Below are 21,990 nucleotides of genomic sequence, written 5' to 3' on the forward strand. Positions count from 1 at the left end.
TATCAAATAAGCAAAGCAACTTATTTTTAAAAAGGCATATTTTAACCACCCTTAGCATACTGTTTTTGCAAGAATCTATATGTAAGCAAATGGCTTCCCCTGTCATTTAGCCCAAGTCACAATCCAGTTAAGTTTATGTGCTTACTGACTTCCTTTCCACCTGACTGTTAATGAAGACTGACTAACTTTCAACATGTGATGTATTGAGAGGAATCCTGCATGAGCAAGAGATAGCCACGTGGAGACAAAGTGGTCATTTGATAACTCCATCATATGCCTGGCTGTTCAGTGCATGATGAGGTAGGTTGTTTTGTCCCCTCTCCCCTCCCCTCGTTGCCCACTGAACAGCAATTGGGCAAAGTGGTGTTGCAATCCGATTACTGCTCTGTTGCATAGCTAGTTGTAATGCCCATTGGACTAAGAATATAAATGGCAAGCCATAGTAGAAAGAAGCAATGTCACTTATGTGTATGGCACCTTGTGTACAGAGCAGTGGTGACATTAACTGATCCTAATTGGCAGTTTGCCAAATTATGAAACCAAGTCAAAAGTTCGGTTATGATTGATTTTAAATTATTTTTTGCATTTTTATGCATCTGCATCAGTAATTGGAAAAATTCAATTCAGTTTGCATTTAAAGTGAATTTACAGAACTCACTCTTTCTGAAGCAATGAGCAGACTCAAGTGCTCCCATCCTTCAAAAGTCACACTTCTCTGAATTTTGCAATGCAGTTCTGCATCCAAATAATAGGTACAAAAATGCATATACTAGTGTAAAGTGTAGCTAGAAATGCATGTACAAAATGTAATGTGCAAATATGCATTCTCTGAGGGTAAAATGCTTTGCAAATATGTGTCTATTAAGCAGAATTTTATTAAAAAATATGTATTTGGATACATTCACATTAAGTACTGATTAATTTTCATGAAAAATTCTTATTTAAAAAAAGCCCAAGCTGACCAGGAAATGTGAAGAATTGAACTTGAGGTTTGAAAAATTGGGAACTAGTTTTGAGTTTGAGATGCATCCCTATTGCCAAATAGATGCAAAGGAGAAGTACAAAAATGAGATTACTGAATATTGCAGGTCGGATATGGATGCATGGATGAGGCCTTTGAATTAATTCTCATGCACATATATTGCTATGACAATATAATGGACTGAACAACATGCCCTTGCATTAACCCATTGCTGCTGTGTGTTCTTTATATTTATAAGAAAGATAAACTGTTACATAGTCTTTGCCATCTGTCCCTTCTTTATTGTAGAGCAAACTTGTGCTGAAAACTAAGTCCTTCATGTTCACTGACTGAAGGTTTATTGATAAAGAGCTGGACTCTCATTATCTTAGCAAATCTAGAAAAAGAAGCATTAAAATCTGCCCTAGATATACATCAAAGCAAAACTTTCCTGGTGTATCATTCCTTGTTCCAATGACAAAGGACGACATCTCGTTGATAATAGGGGGGAGCAAGGGGAAAGTGTTGTGATATATATTATAACAGTATAACAGTACTAGGGCAAATACCTAAGCTTTTCTACAGTAGATGCCAATAAGAATTGCTCTCCTGTAACTTTTAAAAGGCTTTGACAACCCTTAATTCAAAACACTGAGCGGTACTGTTGGATCACATGGTGTAAAGATCAGACACGCTGAAGGTGAGATAATTTAAAGACACACAAATGATCCCTCTTTCATACACAGAGGAGTTCTCAGAGGCCCGCTTGCTGTGTCTAGAAGACTAATCAACAGGCAAGACCCACTGTGCAATAAACCTTCCTATCAGGATTCCACATCTGGCTTGCACATCTTAATTTAATGACGATATGGCAACACAGCCTTTCCATTGCACAGCACAAATTAACACATTGACTTCTAAGGGCATAAATCTAACGGGTAGCATGTTTTCCCTACAGAGTTGTACTAAGAAAGTTTTCTGGCCAAGAGGAAGAAACATGAAGCAAGAAGAACATAAGGAACTTATTGAGACTAAGCCTTAGAGAAACCACTGCAGTCTGTTCTCAATTCCCCGTTTCACATTCCTGATATGACCCATGGACTATAGGTACTTTATTGTATACACACTGGACTAGAATTGTGAATACTGCTGTCAGGGGTTCAGGAGCAGAGGGACAGGAGAGGGAGGAAGTAGAGACCGAGGGAGAGGAATCTGAGGGAGAAGTCAGCGAGGGTAGCCATCCGAGGTCTCTAAGTCTCTCCAGTGAATCAGAGGATTCACAGAAAGGGGCCCCAGTGGTCAGAGCCAGGGGGTTGCCAGAGGGAACACCCCAGGAAGGAGGGGCCAGAGGGGACTCAGAGAGCAGCAGCTGGAAATCGGGACCAACTTTCCCACCGGAGAGCAGTAAGGGGGAGGAGTCCCAAACATCGGCAGCAGGCAGCCTTCCGTCAGCGGAAGGACATGAGTCAGGGTTAGCCACGCCTGCATCAGAGAGCGAGGTAACGGTCAAAAGGAAGGTCAGGGGCAGCGCGCGCGCGCCAAGTTCAAACGTACAGGAGGGGGGCGCAATGGGCAGTCCGGAGAGAGAGCCGGGTCCCAAAGCCCGCCGGAGAGAAGGGGAGGAGTCCGAAGGGTCCGCTTCCGAGGCATCCCGGAAAGAAGGCACCCAGGGGGGTAGTAGGACCCAGAGGAGGAAGGAGAAACGTAGAAGGTGGAGTAAGGCTAGAGTCTTAAGCTGGTGTACAGGGGGCGGAGACTCAGACGAGGCTTCGCTGGTCTAGGGTTAAGACGTAGAGACGCACGCTAGTGTTTGGAAATGGAAACTAAATGTCAATAAAGACTTCTGTACAGTTCTAATGGCTAGCGTTGGTCTTCTGTGAGCTGAGACCGGGAGGCAGTCTCTGACAGTAAGCCTCGTCTCAAGTTACCATCGGTTTTCTTCGCCTCAAGCATCGCTAAGGAAGCGAGGCAGGGAGGGTGGAAGACTGGTGCCTTGCGAGCTCACAAGAGTCAGGCAAGATGACTACAGAACAGAAAATAGCTTCCCTGCAAGAAGCGGTGACGCTACTCAACGCTGAAATAATCGCATCCAGGAAGAGAGAGGAAGAAGCGGCAGCTGCATGCAGAGATCTTCAAGCCAGGTTGGAAGGGCTTGTAAAGCAGGGGATCCCAGCACCCAGGTCCGAGGGGATCGGTTTGGGGAAGAGAGGAGGCAGCATTGTATCTCATTTTGATGGGAATTTGCAGCAGTACCCCAATTTCCGAGCAGATGTGCTGTTTGCGCTGCAGCTGCTGGAAAGAGACTTTAGAGACGAACGGGAGAAAGTGGGGTTTATTTTGTCTCATTTGCATGGGGACGCGAAATCATGGCTACGCAACCTGTGGAGAGATAAGGATGCAGCGCTTCAAAGCGCAGATGCGTTCATTAAGGCGATGGACTCCTGTTTCCTATCCAAAATAGACCTGGACATTGCCCGGAGGGACATATTTGGGCTAAGACAAGGGAAAGCCAGCGTAAGGCAGTATCATTCCCGGTTTTTTGCATTGGTCAACGCGCTGAATTGGGATAAGGATTCTCCGCCGGTTAGAGACCTTTTTTGGGAGGGTCTGAATGCACCGATCAAGGATGAGATGGCAAGGGGTGAGAGACCCACCACCACTCAGCAAGTGGTTGAAAGAGCGTTGTCTATTGGGGTGAGGCAGGAAGAACGTCCGTGGAGCAAAGAAGAAGGGCGTTGGGGACGTTCACCAGCGAGAGTGCCCTCCCTCTTGCCCAGAGAGGCAGCGCGTGCGCAGTCCACGCCTCCACAGGGAGGGGGCGAGGAGCAGATGGAGATTGGCGGTGCTAGGGCTCACTCAGCTACCAGAGCCTTAACGCCGGGAGCAGTAAAATCGAAGCTGCCTAGAAGGAACAGGAAGTGTTATATATGTGAGAGTGCAGAGCACATGGCGAAAGAGTGTCCCCAGAGGAGTTTCAAGCACACTGCAGCTTCAGTGACAGTATTGGAAACAACTCAGCAGAGAGCACCACAGCAGGGAAACGACCAGGTCTGGCTGGAAGAGGAGGCACTGGGGCCCAGCCAGACGAGTCAGTGAGGAAGTCCCCAGAGATTTTGCAGCCCACAGACCCCCTCCCGCCCAAGCCAGTGGTGCAGCTAACCGCATCGCTTCAGCTGCCCAATGGACTCACATTGAAGTGCCTATTACAATTGACTCTGGCAGTAACGCAGACTTTATAGGATTGGAGTTCATTCAACAACACAACGTAGCATTACTGCCAGCCACACTGCCCCTGAAGGTTGTCACGGTGGATGGCAGGGAACTGCTAGGGGGGCAGGTGGTGCAGCAGACGCCGCCTATGGTGATGCAAATTGGGAATCACCGGGAAGTCATCAGTTTCAATGTCACCCAGCTGTCCGACACGCCTATAGTATTAGGCATGAGTTGGCTGCACAGGCACAGCCCAGCATTGGCGTGGTACCAGCGCCACCTGACTTTTGGCTCCTCCTACTGTGCAGAACACTGCATTATACCCAGCCCGGAAGGGGAAGAGGAGGACCCGCAGTTGCAGTTGGGCACGCTGCAAGCAGTACCCCACAAGTATGCGGAGTTTTTGGAGGTATTCTGCGAGAAGGAGGCGGACAAGCTACCCCCTCACAGACCCTATGATTGCAAGATTGACCTCCTGCCGGGGGCGACGCTGCCCACTGGAAAACTGTACTCCATGTCTGAGGATGAACTGCAAGAACTCAGGGAGTTCATAGATCACAATTTGAAGCGTGGGTTCATCCGGGAGTCGAAAGCGGTGGGAGGCAGTCCCGTATTCTTTGTGAAGAAGCGGGATACGCCCCAAAAAAGATTGGTGGTGGACTTCAGAATCTTGAATTCGAAAACCAAGCCCTCAGCCTTCCCCATGCCCAAGATAGACGACTTGCTCGCGACGGTGCGGAAAGGACGCGTTTTTACCAAGCTGGATCTACGTGGCGCGTACAACCTGATTCGCATGCGCGAAGGAGACGAGTGGAAGACGGCCATGTTCACGCCACTGGGCACCTACGAATACAGAGTTATGCCCTTCGGATTACAAAATGGCTCTCACACTTTCCAAGCCTTTATGCATCACGTGCTGGCGGGGCTCCTTTACAAGAAGTGCGTATGCTTCCTGGACGACATCCTGATTTTTTCAGAATCGCGAGAGGCGCACGAGAGGGATGTCAGGGAAGTTCTGCAGAGACTGAAGGAGCACAGGCTGTACGCCAAACTGGAGAAGTGCCAGTTCGACGTGACGGAGGTGGATTTCCTGGGCTACAAGTTGTCGGACAAGGGGCTCGCCATGGACAGCGCCAAGGTTCGCGCAGTTTTGGACTGGAAGAGCCCACGCAATCGGAAGGAAGTCCAGCGGTTTGTCGGCTTTGCCAACTTTTACCGCAAGTTCATCAAGGGATTTGCCATGCAGACAGCAGCCATCACCGACACGCTCAGCTCCAAGAAGAAGAAATTCATCTGGACGGAGCAAGCGGAGCAGTCCTTTCAGAAACTCAAGCGTCTCTTCGCGTCCGAAGAGCAGCTGCTGCATGTGAATCCCAGCAGACCCATGAGGGTGGAGACGGACGCCTCAGACAGAGCCGTGGGAGCTGTCCTGTTGCAACAAGACCAGCAGGGGGACTGGAGGCCGTGCGCCTTCTACTCGAGGAAGCTCAGCAAGTCGGAGCAGAATTACACTATCTGGGACAGGGAGTTGCTAGCCATACATGCAGCATTCAAGGCATGGAGGCACTTCCTCATCGGAGCCAGACATACAGTGCAGGTCCACACGGACCACAAGAATCTGGAGTACTGGCGCACGGCTAGGTTCCTCAACCAGAGACACATTAGATGGGCAGAGTTCTTCGCGGACTTCGACTTCAAGATAGAGTACATCCCAGGCGACAACAACGTGATGGCGGATGCATTGTCCAGAAAGCCGCAATACCTGGAGGAGGCGGCACCGTCGGCGGCCAAGCACATTTTCGCACCGGAAGCGTGGGCATGCGCGTCAGCAACCGTGGACCTGGACGCCGTACGTCGCGCGCTGCGGGAAGACCCCTTCGCACGGGCCAAGATGGAGGAGGTGCACAGGGGCACAGCGAGGGCCGACGAGTTCCAGATCCGCGATGGGTTGCTCCTCCACAAGGGAGCACTCTACGTGCCGGGAGACGACCTCCGCGCAAGGGTCCTGCAGCAGCTACACGACGCTCCCACCGCAGGGCACTTTGGCAAAGAAAAGACTGTCGAACTCGTAGCCAGAGACTTTTGGTGGCCCAAGATGCGGGGGGAAGTAGCGGATTACGTCTCGAGATGTGACACCTGCCAAAGGGCCAAGTCAGTTCACAGACCGCCGGCGGGTTTGCTGGAACCGCTGCAGACACCGTCTGAACCGTGGGAGAGGGTGGCCCTGGACTTCGTCACGGATCTGCCCAGCTCGAGGGGAAAGACAGCAGTGCTAGTGGTGGTGGACATGTTTACTAAGATGGCACACTTCATTCCGTGTGCGAAGGTAGCCACGGCAGAGCAGACCGCCAAACTGTTCATAGACCACGTGTTCAAGGTCCACGGTCTGCCACGGTCTATTCTTTCCGACCGGGGGCGACAGTTCATCTCGAACTTCTGGCAGAAGCTGATGGGCATTCTGAACGTCAAAGTCAATTTGGCGTCGGCGAGACACCCGCAGACCAACGGACAAGCGGAGAGGGTCAACGCCGTCATGCAGCAGTACCTAAGATGCTACGCCAACCAGCAGCCCACGACATGGGTGGACTACCTGCCGCTCGCCGAGTTCGCTTACAACAACACGAAGCACGTGTCGACGGGGGTGACGCCGTTCTTCGCCAACAACGGGAGGCATCCCAGAACCTTCCCGGGTTTAGAGAGAGTGGGGGAGGGGGAGCCACAGGCAGCGGAAGCCTTAGCGTCAGAGTTGCAGGAAGTCCACGAACAGCTCAGGAGGCAGCTAGAACTAGCAAAGCACGCATACAAGGTGCAGGCCGACAGACACAGAAGAGTTGGGGAAGACATACAGGTGGGTGACTGGGTCTGGCTAGCAGCGCAAGCAGTGCCGACCAGATCATTAGCTAAGAAGAAGCTAGGACATAAGCAGCTAGGACCTTACCAAGTCCAGGCGCAGGTCAATCCAGTGGCCTTCCGGTTGGCTCTTCCGGAGGGTTCCAGAATGCATCCGGTGTTCCATAGATCGGTGCTCACGCCCTACAAAGCACCTCATAGGTTTCAGGAGCCAGACACAGCACCAGACCAGAGCAGTGAAGGGCACAGAGTGAGGGGGCCGCCTAGGAAGGGACAGATCAATGAGGTCACAGAGATTTTGGACTCCAGATGGGGGGAAGAGGGAGTAGAATATTTCCTAGCCAGAGAGGGTACCCCGGCCAGTGCCAACAGCTGGGTACCGGACTATGCCTTGGAGGAACCGCTGCTCAAAGAGGAGTTTCATGCCCTCTTCCCGCACAGGCCCATGCCAGCAGAGTATTTCGATGACTGGCTTTTCACACCCACGCTCTCAGCCAGCACATTCCTGGGGTTCGACTCGGACGAGGAACAGGCGCCAGTCCCCAGCTCTCAGGTGGGTTCGCCACCGGGGTCTGCCTCAGACCACTCGTATTGGTGGGACGATCAACCAGAGGAGCAGTGGCGCAGGAAGTGGCTGAGGGGTCCTTGGATGGGACCACCCGAAGAGGGGGAGAGGGGCGAGACGGACATGGACGTGTTGGGGGACAACGTGGGGTTCGAGCATGAAGACAGAGAGATGGAAGCAGAGGAGAGCGACGTTGACGAGTACATGGGGGATGAACTGTATCCGGCAAGCACCCCCGCGACGACGGAGCACCCAGTACCCGCACCGGAAGGAGGGGAGGGGGGAAGGGGGGGCTTCGAGGGGGGGATGGATGTCAGGGGTTCAGGAGCAGAGGGACAGGAGAGGGAGGAAGTAGAGACCGAGGGAGAGGAATCTGAGGGAGAAGTCAGCGAGGGTAGCCATCCGAGGTCTCTAAGTCTCTCCAGTGAATCAGAGGATTCACAGAAAGGGGCCCCAGTGGTCAGAGCCAGGGGGTTGCCAGAGGGAACACCCCAGGAAGGAGGGGCCAGAGGGGACTCAGAGAGCAGCAGCTGGAAATCGGGACCAACTTTCCCACCGGAGAGCAGTAAGGGGGAGGAGTCCCAAACATCGGCAGCAGGCAGCCTTCCGTCAGCGGAAGGACATGAGTCAGGGTTAGCCACGCCTGCATCAGAGAGCGAGGTAACGGTCAAAAGGAAGGTCAGGGGCAGCGCGCGCGCGCCAAGTTCAAACGTACAGGAGGGGGGCGCAATGGGCAGTCCGGAGAGAGAGCCGGGTCCCAAAGCCCGCCGGAGAGAAGGGGAGGAGTCCGAAGGGTCCGCTTCCGAGGCATCCCGGAAAGAAGGCACCCAGGGGGGTAGTAGGACCCAGAGGAGGAAGGAGAAACGTAGAAGGTGGAGTAAGGCTAGAGTCTTAAGCTGGTGTACAGGGGGCGGAGACTCAGACGAGGCTTCGCTGGTCTAGGGTTAAGACGTAGAGACGCACGCTAGTGTTTGGAAATGGAAACTAAATGCCAATAAAGACTTCTGTACAGTTCTAATGGCTAGCGTTGGTCTTCTGTGAGCTGAGACCGGGAGGCAGTCTCTGACAACTGCAAACCAACTTAGCTTCTTTTAAATTGACGAGAGCCACACTGCTCTTACACCTGCTGAGAACCAGTGCAAGAATTTATACACCCATCAGCATGATAGTTTTGATCCAGACTCTTGGGAGATAGCTTTGAATATTAACATACAACATTGTCAACTAGCCCACAAACAGCCAGATTAAACATCATGATAAATATATGGAGCAGCAACTAGGCTGCAATGCCCGCTATGGGTCTATGGCTGTGTTTCCATCTCTATAAAGTTTCACTTTGCTGTTCAGCTCTTTTAAAAAATACAGAACTTTGTGACTGTGGCGATTCATACTCATCTTAAGCCACCAATGTCCCTCGCCCCAAGCTATTAAGTGAAATTGTGTATTATAGATGGCTTTGTGTCAGGGAAGTACAGGGAACCAGGCAGAGGGCCTTCTCGGTAGAGGCGCCCTCCCTGTGGAACGCCCTCCCACCAGATGTCAAAGAGAACAACAACTACCAGACTTTTAGAAGACATCTGAAGGCAGCCCCGTTTAGGGAAGCTTTTAATGTTTGATGTATTACAGTATTTTAATATTTTTTGGAAGCCACCCAGAGTGGCTGGGGAAGCCCAGCCAGATGGGCGGGGTATAAATAATAAATAATTTTTTTTTATTATTATTATTATTATTATTATTATTATTATTATTATTATTATTAAATTGTGCATGTCGGAGTTATGATAGTCACATAAAATGCTGTGCAATTACAAAAGTCACCACAACCAACCAAGCAAAAATTTTAAGAGGGAGGATATAGTGGCACAAAAACAATGGGCATTATGACAAACAGGATGGAAAGATGAAGCTGTAGTGGGGAACAGCATGGAAAAGAAGAAATTACTTCACTCTCAAGAGCACAACAATTGATATTTTAATGAGATTTGCACCATAGTGAGCCTGTTTAAAGAGTAACTATGGTTTGCAAATGAGGAAGAAGGGAGGAATTGGGCAAGTATTATCATTATTCTTATTACTAAATTTAATTCTTTTATTAATCAATTCCTATGAAGCATATACAAAAATGCATAAATAATCACTATTAAACAATTATTATGTACATCTATCTGTCCATATACACAGCTAGGTATACAAAAAATAATTGCATATCTAAAATCATTTCAATTAGTTCAAATACTGAATGGGATAAAAATCTCCACTTAGAAGGCTTGTTGAAGGAGGAAAGCCTTCAACAGACACCAAAAAGGCAATAAAGATGAAGCGTGTCTGGTAAGAAAGTATGAACAACACTTGATAATGCCAGTAGTAAGAGCAGTAGCTCACATTACAAGTTATTGGTGTTAATACTTCATGGCTGCCCTGAAATTTCAAGTGTACGCTACTAAGGAATCAACATCAGCAGAGAATCAACATCAGCAGATTGGATCGCTGCTCTTTTATAAGCTCAGCGCTCTTGGAAAGCAGTAACATTGGTAACTATACATGTGTTGCATTTGTGAGTAGAGCAGTGCTGGATCTATGTATATGCTAAGTAAGTTGAAGCTTAGGGCCTCTAAATCTAGGGGGCCTAAGCAGCCCGCCCGCTCGCTCCCCAGCGGGCAGTCTCCCCTCTCCCAAAATTTCAAACCCAAAGACTTCATGCGAGGGCAGGGCAACTCAGTCCCAGCAACTAAGAGACTCAGGGCTAGCCAGTGGGGCCCAATTTGAAGCAGTGGGGCACAACCTGGGTTTTTTTTTTGTAGGGCCCCAGTTTACAGCCAAAGTCTTAGAGATATAAATAAAATCCATCTAGATTGCCCCTTAGGAGCAGCACGTGGGGCCCAATTGCTCCAATTGCCTTAAGGTCAGCCCTGATGAGATTGTGCAGGGGTTGGACTGACAAGCCCTGCACCTTCTAGGTCCCTGGTGTCACTATTCAGAGTACAGACTCAAGGACTTGTTATGGAAATAAAGGGGGGGCACTTATTGGAAATCAGTTTTGTCACATCTCTCCCCCCACAAAACCTGAGACGATGAGCCCAGCCACCTTTTATTCACAGTCGCATAAGCACTACACTACAGCATGGCCATAAACCTGTACGTTCAACCACTGAAATATACAGTGGTGCCCCGCAAGACGAATGCCTCGCAAGACGGAAAACCCGCTAGACGAAAGGGTTTTCCGTTTTGGAGGTGCTTCGCAAAACGAATTTCCTATGGGCTTGCTTCGCAAGACGAAAATGTCTTGTGAGTTCCTGCAGGGTTTTTTCCCTCCCCCCCCCTTTTTCCCAAGCCGCTAAGCCACTTATCAACTGATCCGCTAAGCCGCTAAGCCGCTTAACAGCTGATCCGCTAAGCCGCTTAACAGCTGATCGCTAAGCCGCTTATCAGCTGATCCGCTAAGCCGCTTATCAGCTGATCCGCTAAGCCGCTAAGCCGCTTATAGCTGATCCGCTAAGCCTGCTAAGCCGCTAATAGCGCTAATCCGCTAAGCCGCTAATGGGCTTGCTTCGCAAGACGAAAAAACAGCAAGACGAAGAGACTCGCGGAACGGATTCTTTTCGGCTTGCGAGGCACCACTGTACACCCATGCGGCGTAAAATATCCCAACATGAAGTCATTTCTTCATTTATTGCATTTGTATGCCACTCTGGAACATAAACCTCTTGGGGCATCTTACAATAAGTAGATGACAATTTAAATAAAAAATAAGACATAAAACAAAAAAAAATCAATCTCTACCCTAATCCAACCCAGCCTTGTCCCAACCCAAATGGCAAAGTGGAAAAAGGGAGCATCCATTCTTTCTTCCTCACTTGGCAATCTTGAACCACATACTTTGTCTGAGACAAGAGAAAATATATTAGGCATCCAAGGTGGATTGGGACCAATTATGGAAGCAATCCAGATCAGATGCCTAATATATTTTCTCTTGTCTCAGTTATGCCATCTTGATTTGACGCTCAAGATAAATTCACAGGAAAACCATCTGTCTGGCTACATCAGTTAAGTCAATAAAGGGGAACATTTTTTAACGCAAGAACATGGCCAGTTATGTCCACAACCACCACAACCCCCCTCCCTCCCCCCCATCCTCTTTGAAATGTTATGATGGGATAGAGCGGTAAGGATCTGTCAGCATTTCTGTTATAAACCTCAGCCTTCAGAGGTTTCTAAACCCCAGTCATGTATATAATAACACTGCATGAAAAAGTAGGTATGTGAATTGTCAGCAAAGGGTGACTGTGTTTGCTTTAAAACAGTTTAAAAGAAGTTTAAGTAGATTATTAGGGTTAGTGAGGTTGGGAATTACTTGGGGTGGTTTTTGTATACAGTTTCAGCTGCTTCCAGATAGAAAGGGGCTCCATATCTGAACCTTTGCTCTATCTCCAAACATAAAGAATAAAACAGATGGACACTTCTCATCACTTGAGTCATGAACCATGATGCTGTTGGTTGTCTTTTGCCGCTGTTTTTTATATTATTATTTTGAGTTTGGTTTTAATCTTTTTTTAAAGAAACTGATTCAAAACTGGCCTGACTTATGCAAGTACAGTGGTACCTCGGGTTACATACACTTCAGGTTACATATGCTTCAGGTTACAGACTCCACTAACCCAGAAATAGGTTAAGAACTTTGCTTCAGGATGAGAACAGAAATCGTGCTCCGGCGGTGCGGCAGCACCAGAAGGCCCCATTAGCTAAAGTGGTGCTTCAGGTTAAGAACAGGTTCAGGTTAAGTATGGACCTCCAGAACGAATTAAGTACTTAACCTGAGGTACTACTGTACCTTATTGCCTAATACCTGTTGTGTCCAAGGCAAGGTAGGAGCTCACAGGATCTATGGTACAGGATCGAGGACCAGCATGTTTCCACTTGGATTGTTTGGATTTTGTTGTTGCAAGCTACTCTGGAGTCAAAGACCCATAAGTCAAAGAACCATATAAATAAATAAATAAATGATAGCATCTGCCTCAGTGTTTGAGTGCATGCTTTCCATTCAGCAATTCTCCAACTGAACTGCTGGCAGCTGAAGCTACAAAAGCTTAGATAGCAGCACGCAGAAAGAAAATTTGCCCAAGGGTTTTAACGGGTGATCTTAATTTAATCAATATATTCCTATGCTTCTTGGTATCTGTTGTACATAGAATGTTGGGGCCATCTAGCCCATAAAAATTACTGATACCAGTATAATTATCAGTAAAGGAAAGTATATTTTTATGGGGTGTGCATGGGCCCAAAGATTCATTTTGTATCTGCAACTGTATGTTTTCCTAAAATACCTATCTGTTTCTGTGTCACATTGTGCTCTCTCCAGATTGATTGGGTTCTTTGTATAGGGGTAGGGGAAGATAATGAGAAACAGGCCTATTATTAATTGGAGAATATTTTTCCAGTTCACACATTAAACAGGCTATGGAGCCGTGCACAATTAAGCTTCTTAAATACTGCTGAAGTCGTTGAGATTTAAGGACTGTGTGCAGGATCACAACCTTAATATTCTAGTCAGTGCTGCCACAAGAGAAAAGGCTACTGGCCTGATCTTTCAACTTCTGCGCTGATGCAACCCTCTTGCAAGTCTAACTGATTCGAAAAATATGTAAATTACAAGCATGATATTTGTTACCATCTAATTGCAGTTGAAAACTGAAGAGCAATTATGTTTATGATCTCCATTCTCCGAGCTGAAACAGCATCTCCACTCTGCAGCATCACTTGCCCTAGGTAAATAGGCTGCTTGACAGCTTCTCATTATTACTGCATGTCACCTCTTGATCTCTTTTTGTGACCATTGCCACAGAGTATTTCCCAAAATAGATGACGGCAGAAGTAGATACTTCCTCTTCATTATCTGGAGAGCTTGAGCTTCTCACTAGGCACCTTTCACAAGCAGGAGATAAAAACTTCCATGCAGCCTTCAGTTTTGAAAAATGTTCCATTAAGGCCCAATCACAAAACACAATAAAGTTAGTTCATTACCCAGCTTAATGCAGCATTAAAATTGCATGGCTCTTGTGTGATTGCTAGATAAAAAGCACATCATCAAAAGGTAAACCGATCCTTGAGTTTATAGCGTTGGTTTGCTTTAATAATAATAATAAAAAAGGAGCATGGAACGATATACTAGTAAAGTAAAGCATCACATCTTTAATGAGAATATTAATTTGCTTTTGCCCTGGATGCAAATATTTGAACTTGCTTTTAATCCATTTGAGATTATTTGTAGCCTACCTGTAGACAACTGTCTAGCTATTTTTTTCAAAATCCATTAAAATTCTATTAGATTTCAATTAAGTAAAAACAGATAATAAAATATTACTATTATGGAATTCACTCCCACAAGCAATAAATGTTTGACACCAACTTTGCTTTAAAAATATCAGATAAATTATTGGAGAACAAGGATATTGGTGGCTACTAGACACAATCACTCTGTTCTGCCTACACTGCTGGTAGCAGTATGTCTCTGAATGCCAGTTGTTAGGGAATCACAAGTGGGGAGAGTGCTGTTGCACCCAGGTCCCACTTTGGGGCTTTCCATAGGCATTTGGTTGGCCACTGTGAGAACAGGATGCTGGACTAGATGAGTCATTGGCCTGATCCAGCGGGGTTCTGCTTATGATATCATCATCATTGCTAAGAACCTGAAGGTCCTGCAGTGGTCCCTCAAAGCGAGTCTCTCACATCACTTTCCAAGATTGGACCAAATTAGACTATGACTTCTTCAAAGTAAATGATTGGTCCTCCATTGATGGAAGGTGTCTGTCAATGAAATGGGGAAGGTGGACAATTTTGGGGCATTCCTCCTTGTCCCTGCATCCCTTTATAATCTGGGGTGGGGATCTGGACCAGATTTTAGGGAGCAGGGGGTTGCACAGGAGAGTTCTCAAAACCTTTCCCCTTCCCTGGTCTGCTGATGGATGACTTCAGTGGAAGGGAGGTGCTGAATTCCACCTAGTGTTTCCAATAACTTCCTAATGTATAACCCAATTTTCATTCTATAGTGAACCCCCAGACCCACCACTGTTGACTTTAACTCTTCAGAATTAAACCTGTGCAGTGCACTGCGATCTCATGTATGTTTACTTAGAATTAGGTCCTACTCTGTTCAGTGGGGTTTAATTCCAGGAAAGTTCAAACCATATGAAAAATTGCCTCCCTCCTCCTCACTTTGTATTTTTCATGATATGTACTGATGACTGCAAATGCAAGTAACCTTTAGTAACCTCTCTAATGCAATATGGGTTTATAAGTCCCAATTCTCACACACCTCAATGGGCACCAGTGCTATGCTGAAAATATGTGATAATGGATTTACTGACCTTAAGCCTAAGACACTGCTTTTTTTAGGATTAGCACCTAGCTGGCAATTGACCAGCCTGTCATTTTTCAGGTCCAGGAAAAGTATTTATTTTGAATGGCTTGCTCCTTGTGACAAGTATTTTTAAAAAACAAAATGTGGTAACTCTAGCTTTCTCTGGTGCATAACTGAAGGCCTCAGTTTCACAAGCATAGCTGTGGTATTTTATTTTATTTTTTATGTAGGTTACCACAGCAGAAGAAATACATTTACGGCTGTGTTCCACAAACATGACGTCATTGGCTGAACAGGCTTTTGACTCCCACATGATCCATACCGCAGAGTTACCACTGGAGACCTCCTAGGTAGCAATCTTGACAAATTATTAAACAAAATCAACATCTTCGGCACGATGTGAGTTTCATCTGACTCTTTGACATAGACATCGTCTTATGTCAATGAGCCATATGAAAATATTTTTGCTCATTCTAAAAATAGCCTTCAAAAAGGAACACTTTTGTAATAAGAATGCAAGAACTCTTAAAACATAGAAAGTAGAATCCTATGGTGTTATGGTCTGGCTTGGATGTTTTTAATTACTTTCACATCCTCACGCCAATTACTGCGGAGCAGTTCCACTGCAGTTAATGGAACCACTCCAACATAGGTGAATTGAGGACAGCTGCCCAGTCTACCTCTGTGGTAGACATCTATTGGGAAAGACTAAGACTGCCTATGCACCATACCAGCACATCTTCCCCAAAAAAGAATTTTGGGAATTATAGTTTTCCCCACAGAGCTACAATTCATAGTACCCTTAACAAATTACATCTCCAATTATTCTTTGGAGGTGTGCATGCTTTGAATGTGCTTTAAAAGTATGGTGTGCACACAGCCTCAGTTTCCTGCTGGTGCAATCTCATTAGATCAGTGCAGCTAATCCAGCCCAATGTATGTTCCATAGAATTTGGCTGTCTGGTAGAGTATGTTGGCTGAATCTTTGGCAGACAAGAGCTACGTGCCTCCATCACTGTCCTTGGAACGAAGAGCAAAAGTTCTGACCTGGTAGTTCAATGAAAAATTATCCATGGCACCCAATTAAGAGGCAGGGCAGTAAAAATCAGAATTCAGTATGTACAGGCTAAAGCTCCTCTGTTGGCTAGCAAAAGGTCAATCTCACACCTTGATAGTATTGATATATACTATTGTTGTACTGGGTATTTGGGGTCTATGGACCATAATAAAGTGCTGTGTGTGTGTGTGTGTGTGTGTGTGTGTGTTAGTGGATTTTATATTAATCCTTGTTTATAGAATTTGACGGGATGCGGGTGGCGCTGTGGGTTAAACCACAGAGCCTAGGACTTGCCAATCAGAAGGTTGGCAGTTCGAATCCCCGCGACGGGGTGAGCTCCCGTTGCTCAGTCCCTGCTCCTGCCAACCTAGCAGTTAGAAAGCACGTCAAAGTGCAAGTAGATAAATAGGTACCACTCTGGCGGGAAGGTAAACGGCGTTTCCGTGTGCGGCTCTGGTTCGCCAGAAGTGGTTTAGTCATGCTGGCCACATGACCCGGAAGCTGTACGCCGGCTCCCTCGGCCAATAAAGCAAGATGAGCGCCGCAACCCCAGAGTCGGCCACGACTGGACCTAATGGTCAGGGGTCCCTTTACCTTTATAGAATTTGACAGGCTTCAGCTTCATCATTAAGAACACAAGAAAACATAAAAGCTTGCTGGATCAGCATCCTGTTTTGACAGTGGCCAACCAGACACCGGTTGGCAAACCCATTAGCAGACACAAGAAATAGAGTGCTCTTCCCTCCTATGTTTTCTAGCAACTGGTGTTCAGAAACATACTGCCTCCAGCCGTAGAGGCAGAGCTTTATGGCTAGTAGTCATGGATAGCCTTAATCTCTATGAATTGGTCCAATCCTCTTTTAAAGCCATCCAGGTTGTTGGCCATCACAGCTCCATGTTTCAACTATGGGTAAGTATCTTCTTTTGTCTGTCCTCAATCTTCCAACATCCAGCGTCACTGGAAGTCCATGAGTTCTAGTGTTACAAAAGAGGGAGAGAACTTGTCAAATTTCCATGACAGTTTACTGTATGTTCTTAACTGAACATTGGTCTCATTTTGCAGCTCCTTCTAAAATAAACTTCAACTCCATCCAAAGTACAAATGTTATTTTGTGCCTCAATTCAGCAGCTGGCCCTATTACTAAATTTTCAAGAAGAGGAGCCAAAGCACTGAAGCCACATTGGCAAAAAAGAAAAAAGAAATAAATTCTTCAAGCCAATGTGAAATGAAGGTGTTCTCATGCAAATGGATGTGCTGGTTACGATGGCTCAATGTATCCTTTCCTTCACAGGGGGATTGATTCAGGGTTAGGTCCATGCTTTGTTATTGTTTTGGATTAATAGCAAACGTCCCTTCACCCAATCATTGTCTCATGTCCTCATCCCAGTGAAGGAGAGTCCAATGAAAACCATTCCGAATGAATTAAAGCTTCTGGAGGCCACCTAAGATTTGATCTGTGAATGTTATGGAGTCTGTTCATTTCAATACCTGTGAGATATTTATGAAACACTGGCCCTGACATAGACCCAAGAACACAGCACTGCTTTCCAGGGAACAAAAGATCTTTAGCTGCTATAAACTGCGCTACCTCCTTGGAAGTCAACACCAGTTTGATCATGAATGATGAGGCACAATAGGTTAATGGATGGAAGATCTACAAGAGGATGGAAGCGGAACAAGCCTGTAAAGTAAGGAGTTAGAAATAACTGAAGGCTACATAACAAATACATATTTAATAGAACCTGATATTTCCCTTGAACAGAAAATTATCTACTACAGCAGTTTTCACCGCTTCAGGAAAAGGCATCACGGGGGGCGAGGGGTGGGGAGTTGAGGAGGAGATTTCTTCTCTGAATTACACACCACTTTCATAATTCTCCCTGAAGTGCCACACAGGGGCTGTGTTGAAGGGAGGAAAATGAAAACAGCTGTGGAGGTTTAGAGTTACATTCAGTTCAGCTCAGCCTTTGGCCCTTGCTCACCACTGAAGCTTGTTCTTAATCCTGATCGTGAAGGTCCATATTTGTTACCTCTTTCCAAGACAAGGCTTCTGTCTTTGAGGAAATGATAATAATTTTATTCAGAATTATTATGTTATTTTAAGGACTCTGTATCCAACTAAGTTATACTCAGAGCAGACCCACTGAAAATAATAGATCTCAGTTAGTCACATCTATTGATTTCAGTGAGTAGAATAACCTTCAGTTATATGGGAGCTGCAGGACACCAACATCTAGAGAGCCACTGGTTAGCCATCTCTGCTTTTGATAAGAGATCATCTGGTCAGTGGCTCCCATATAACTGTACTGGCAGTCAAATCTGCTACCCACCACAGGACTGGTCTTCTGATATTAAATTTTTAAAAATTCAATCTCTCTCTTCCCTTCCCTTCCCTTCCCTTCCCTTCCCTTCTCTTCCAATTTCTGAACCATTTGTCATCTTGATTTTATAATTACTCCCACTCTTCCAGTGCTGGAGTACATATATCAACTCAAGAGGGCAAACAGTGATAAAGCTATGCCCCTCTCCCAACAGGAAGGTTACCTCCTTCCTTTCAGATGCCTTCCCTTGTAAATATATATCTTCCCCACACAATAACACCAAGTGGACAGTTGAAATAATACATTTTAATATAAAATCAGAAGGAGCCAGGGAATGAGAACAGACAACCCATTTTTGAAGTGGTAGTTTAACAGAATAGGTATAAAACTAAGTGATGAGCAAAAAAAGGAGTCTTCTAGAAGGGGCCAAACCCCATGGATATACTTAATCTGGCAGATAGCCTTTTGTCAGAAGAATAGTTCTTTGCATAACTGAAGGGTTGGCCAAGTGCAAGTGATTAGTTGTTGCAAAGGCTGGAAAGAGAGAGTCCTGACTTGATACCTGCACAGACTCAAAGGCTATGGCTCTGGTTGTCCTGCTAGAAACCTACTGGGGAGCAGGGTCTTCCATCTTATGCTCATCCTGTATATATGTGTGAATAAACCTTATATCACAGAAAATGCCACCAGTTTCCTGTGACCTTCATTCCTGGGAAACGAAACCCATGGTATTTGCTGTGGTTCTTGAAACATGTTCAGTTCCTGAAAGTACAAGACTCTCTGGGATTTAGTGTTGGAGAGTTTAGGCAGATTGTGAAGGATACCAGGCTCTATGAAGGATTGTGAATGAAATGTGATTGCACTATTGCCAGTAGGTGGTAGTAAAAGGGCCTTTCCTTGGCTTTGCTGTCCTGTTAATGCCTGAGATGGTGGTGGAGGAGGAGAAAAAGAAAACAGATATTTGAATGTGCCTAACACTATATTGGTAGTTCCAGGAGCTGGAAACAGGGAGGAAAGCAGCATACAGGGCTTAACACAGCTGGAATAGAAGGAAGGCTGGAGTGCAAAATCCCCAAGCATACTCACAAGACCAGATAGACTACCCAGACAGATGTCTGGACTTGGCCTGGAATATTTGCTCCCCAGCAAGGTTGCTTGTAAATAATGAAAGGCTTTATAGGACGGACTAAGTAGTCTGCTGAGAGGAAATAGTTGAGAGGGAGAGCAAACCGTGTTCTGGTGACTCAATAAACACAATCAATTGTGGTAAGTGATAGTTTGAGATTCATGCCCTAGCGGTTATGGGGCGAGTCTGAAAATATTCCCATTCGGCCTCCCCTATATAGCATGTACTCTATTTTGTTCTGTCTCATCCTTGAGATTATTTTTCCATGCACTCCAAGTTCTTCAGAAGAAGGCATTTCTGTAGATCTCATTTTCCCGAGGCCATCCTTACAATGCAGTAATGCATGCTGGGAAGGCACATCTTTTTGGATGACTGCATCCCTTCCTGAATGTTAAACTGCAGTGAACGTGCCAGGCAGTCCCCATCAGAATATCATATCTGTTTTTCATTTGAGTAGTTAAAAACTGCAGACGGTGGAATCTAAAAACGCATCCGTCGCTCTGTCTTTGTGGAAAAGGCACAGTGGCTTATTTATTATGTGTTCATTGGTATCTGTGCTCTACTAGATCCTCGAAGGGTTGATAAAGGCTGACTTTTTTATTGCTAAGGAAAAATATGGGTTTATTGTTCCATATCAAGTATACTTAATAATGATGGTTTAAAAATAATCCCTTTGAAATGCAAGGGAACTTCCCCAGTGAATATGTTCTTGCCAATATAAAACTTATGGGTTTTGTCAAAAGAAGGAAGGATTTCTTTCTTTCCCCCGGATTCATGTATAGGGCTGGAATAAATTTCCACAATTTTTGAGATTTCACCTAAATAGCTTCACCCCTTCAAGAGCCTTTCAACATGGTACCTCTCTAGGGCTTGGGGCACAGCTCTAGGGCAAACTAAGACCTGAGGGCTGGATCCAGCCCAATCGCCTTCTAAATCCAGCCCACGGATGGTCTGGGAATCAGTGTGTTTTTAGATGAGTAGAATGTGTCCTTTTAATTAAAATGCATCTCTGGGTTATTTGTGGGGCCTGCCTGGTGTTTTTACATGAGTAGAATGTGTGCTTTTATTTAAAATGCATCTCTGGGTTATTTGTGGGGCATAGGAATTCGTTCATATATTTTTTTCAAAATATAGTCTGCCCCCCCCCCCACAAGGTCTGAGGGACAGTGGACCGGCCCCCTGCTGAAAAAGTTTGCTGACTCCTGGATAAGGGTATCAAGACAAGATGGAGACATTCTGTGGTAGGGTAGAAAGTCCAAGGTCTATGAGCCCTGTCTCCCATGAAGGAACAGACCAAGGAGAGGGTAATTTCTTTTCGAACCTTTCAAACTCTGAGGAGTTCTGCCTTCTCGGGACCGCACTCAGCTCCTAACACAGAATGTAGCCCCTTCAAGACAGACTAAGGATAGTTCTGTGTTACTAAGGTTAGTTAATAGCAGTGAGCCCCAGAGGGAAAAATCCAGGAACTCCCAAACTAAAGTTGACAACATGTTAAGCTCTTTGGGTTACCTTCTACACCCTCCCAGCACTGAGGGCAGAGCTTCTGGAGGGGTCCCAATCATGCCTGACAAGAAGTTGCTCTGTGGAAACGAGCAGGCCAACTGCTCTCTGACCTACTGCTCCTCTGCACATGAATAGCAGCCTCAAAGCTGTTGCCACTGTTTTATCTAGGTTTGGGTGTTTTTATTATGAATTGATTTTTGTATATGGCTAATGAAGACCACCCAAAGAGCTTGTTTTGAGGGGCATTAAACTGATGTTAATAGTAACTGTAATTGCAATAATGGTGTTGTTGCTGCTGCTTCCTTGATCCTCTAGTGCTATGAAAGGAAGACACCTTTAACTTGGAAGCTACCCCTCTTCCACCATAACTCCCTGCCTGTCTATTTGGGTTATGTACATGGAGTTGGGAAAGCTTTGTTATTCGCATCAGATAGCCATATATATTAGGCTGGTCCTTCTTGGTGGCTATAGAAGTCCTGAGACTGGATCTGATTCTTACAAGGAGACTAGGAATAATGACGGCAACAGGAGTCTTGCAGCCCCCTGGTGAGTTTCTCTGTTGGAACCGGGGCTGAGCACAGTGGCAGGCCATAGCTCAAAATGACGCTCCCTCCCCAAATTCTTTCTAAAAGTCCCATTATGCTCACAGGAGTTCTTGTACTGCCTTCTGCTAGCGGAATGAGTTAGCTGAATCAGGCTCTAAATAAACAAACAAATAAATAAATAAATAAATAAATAATACTGGATAGGGTTCATGGGAGTTGGAGACCAACACCATTTGGAAGGTCACAGGTTCTGCATCCTAGATGTGCACAATCTCATTTGAGAATTGCCATTGTTAAAACAAGGGTGCTGCCCCTCTTCCAGGTACTTCAACCACTGTTGATGACTGAAGTATCTATTCCCCTGCGACTTGGACACCTAGGTAACTAGTATCTCCTTGCTATAGCAACATGGCCCACCACAACACTTGAACAGGTTAGTCTTGCAGATTCAACTATGGTCACACTTTATATCAAGAAGGAATTGACCCCTTTGCTTA

The 21,990-nt window shown here is 46.0% G+C and overlaps 1 long non-coding RNA gene across 1 annotated transcript in view; it reads left to right on the forward strand.

Annotated features, from left to right (window-relative positions):
- Nucleotides 1–21,990, forward strand: part of LOC114599029 (uncharacterized) — a 96,135-nt gene that overhangs the window by 67,781 nt on the left and 6,364 nt on the right. The window contains exons 3-4 of the long non-coding RNA XR_003707228.2: nt 1,920–2,068; nt 13,265–13,349. This is a non-coding gene — a long non-coding RNA (uncharacterized LOC114599029). The remainder of the gene's footprint in view (nt 1–1,919; nt 2,069–13,264; nt 13,350–21,990) is intronic.

Source organism: Podarcis muralis, chromosome 5, assembly GCF_964188315.1.
Source record: "Podarcis muralis chromosome 5, rPodMur119.hap1.1, whole genome shotgun sequence".
In the NCBI taxonomy this organism is placed as follows: Eukaryota; Metazoa; Chordata; class Lepidosauria; order Squamata; family Lacertidae; genus Podarcis; species Podarcis muralis.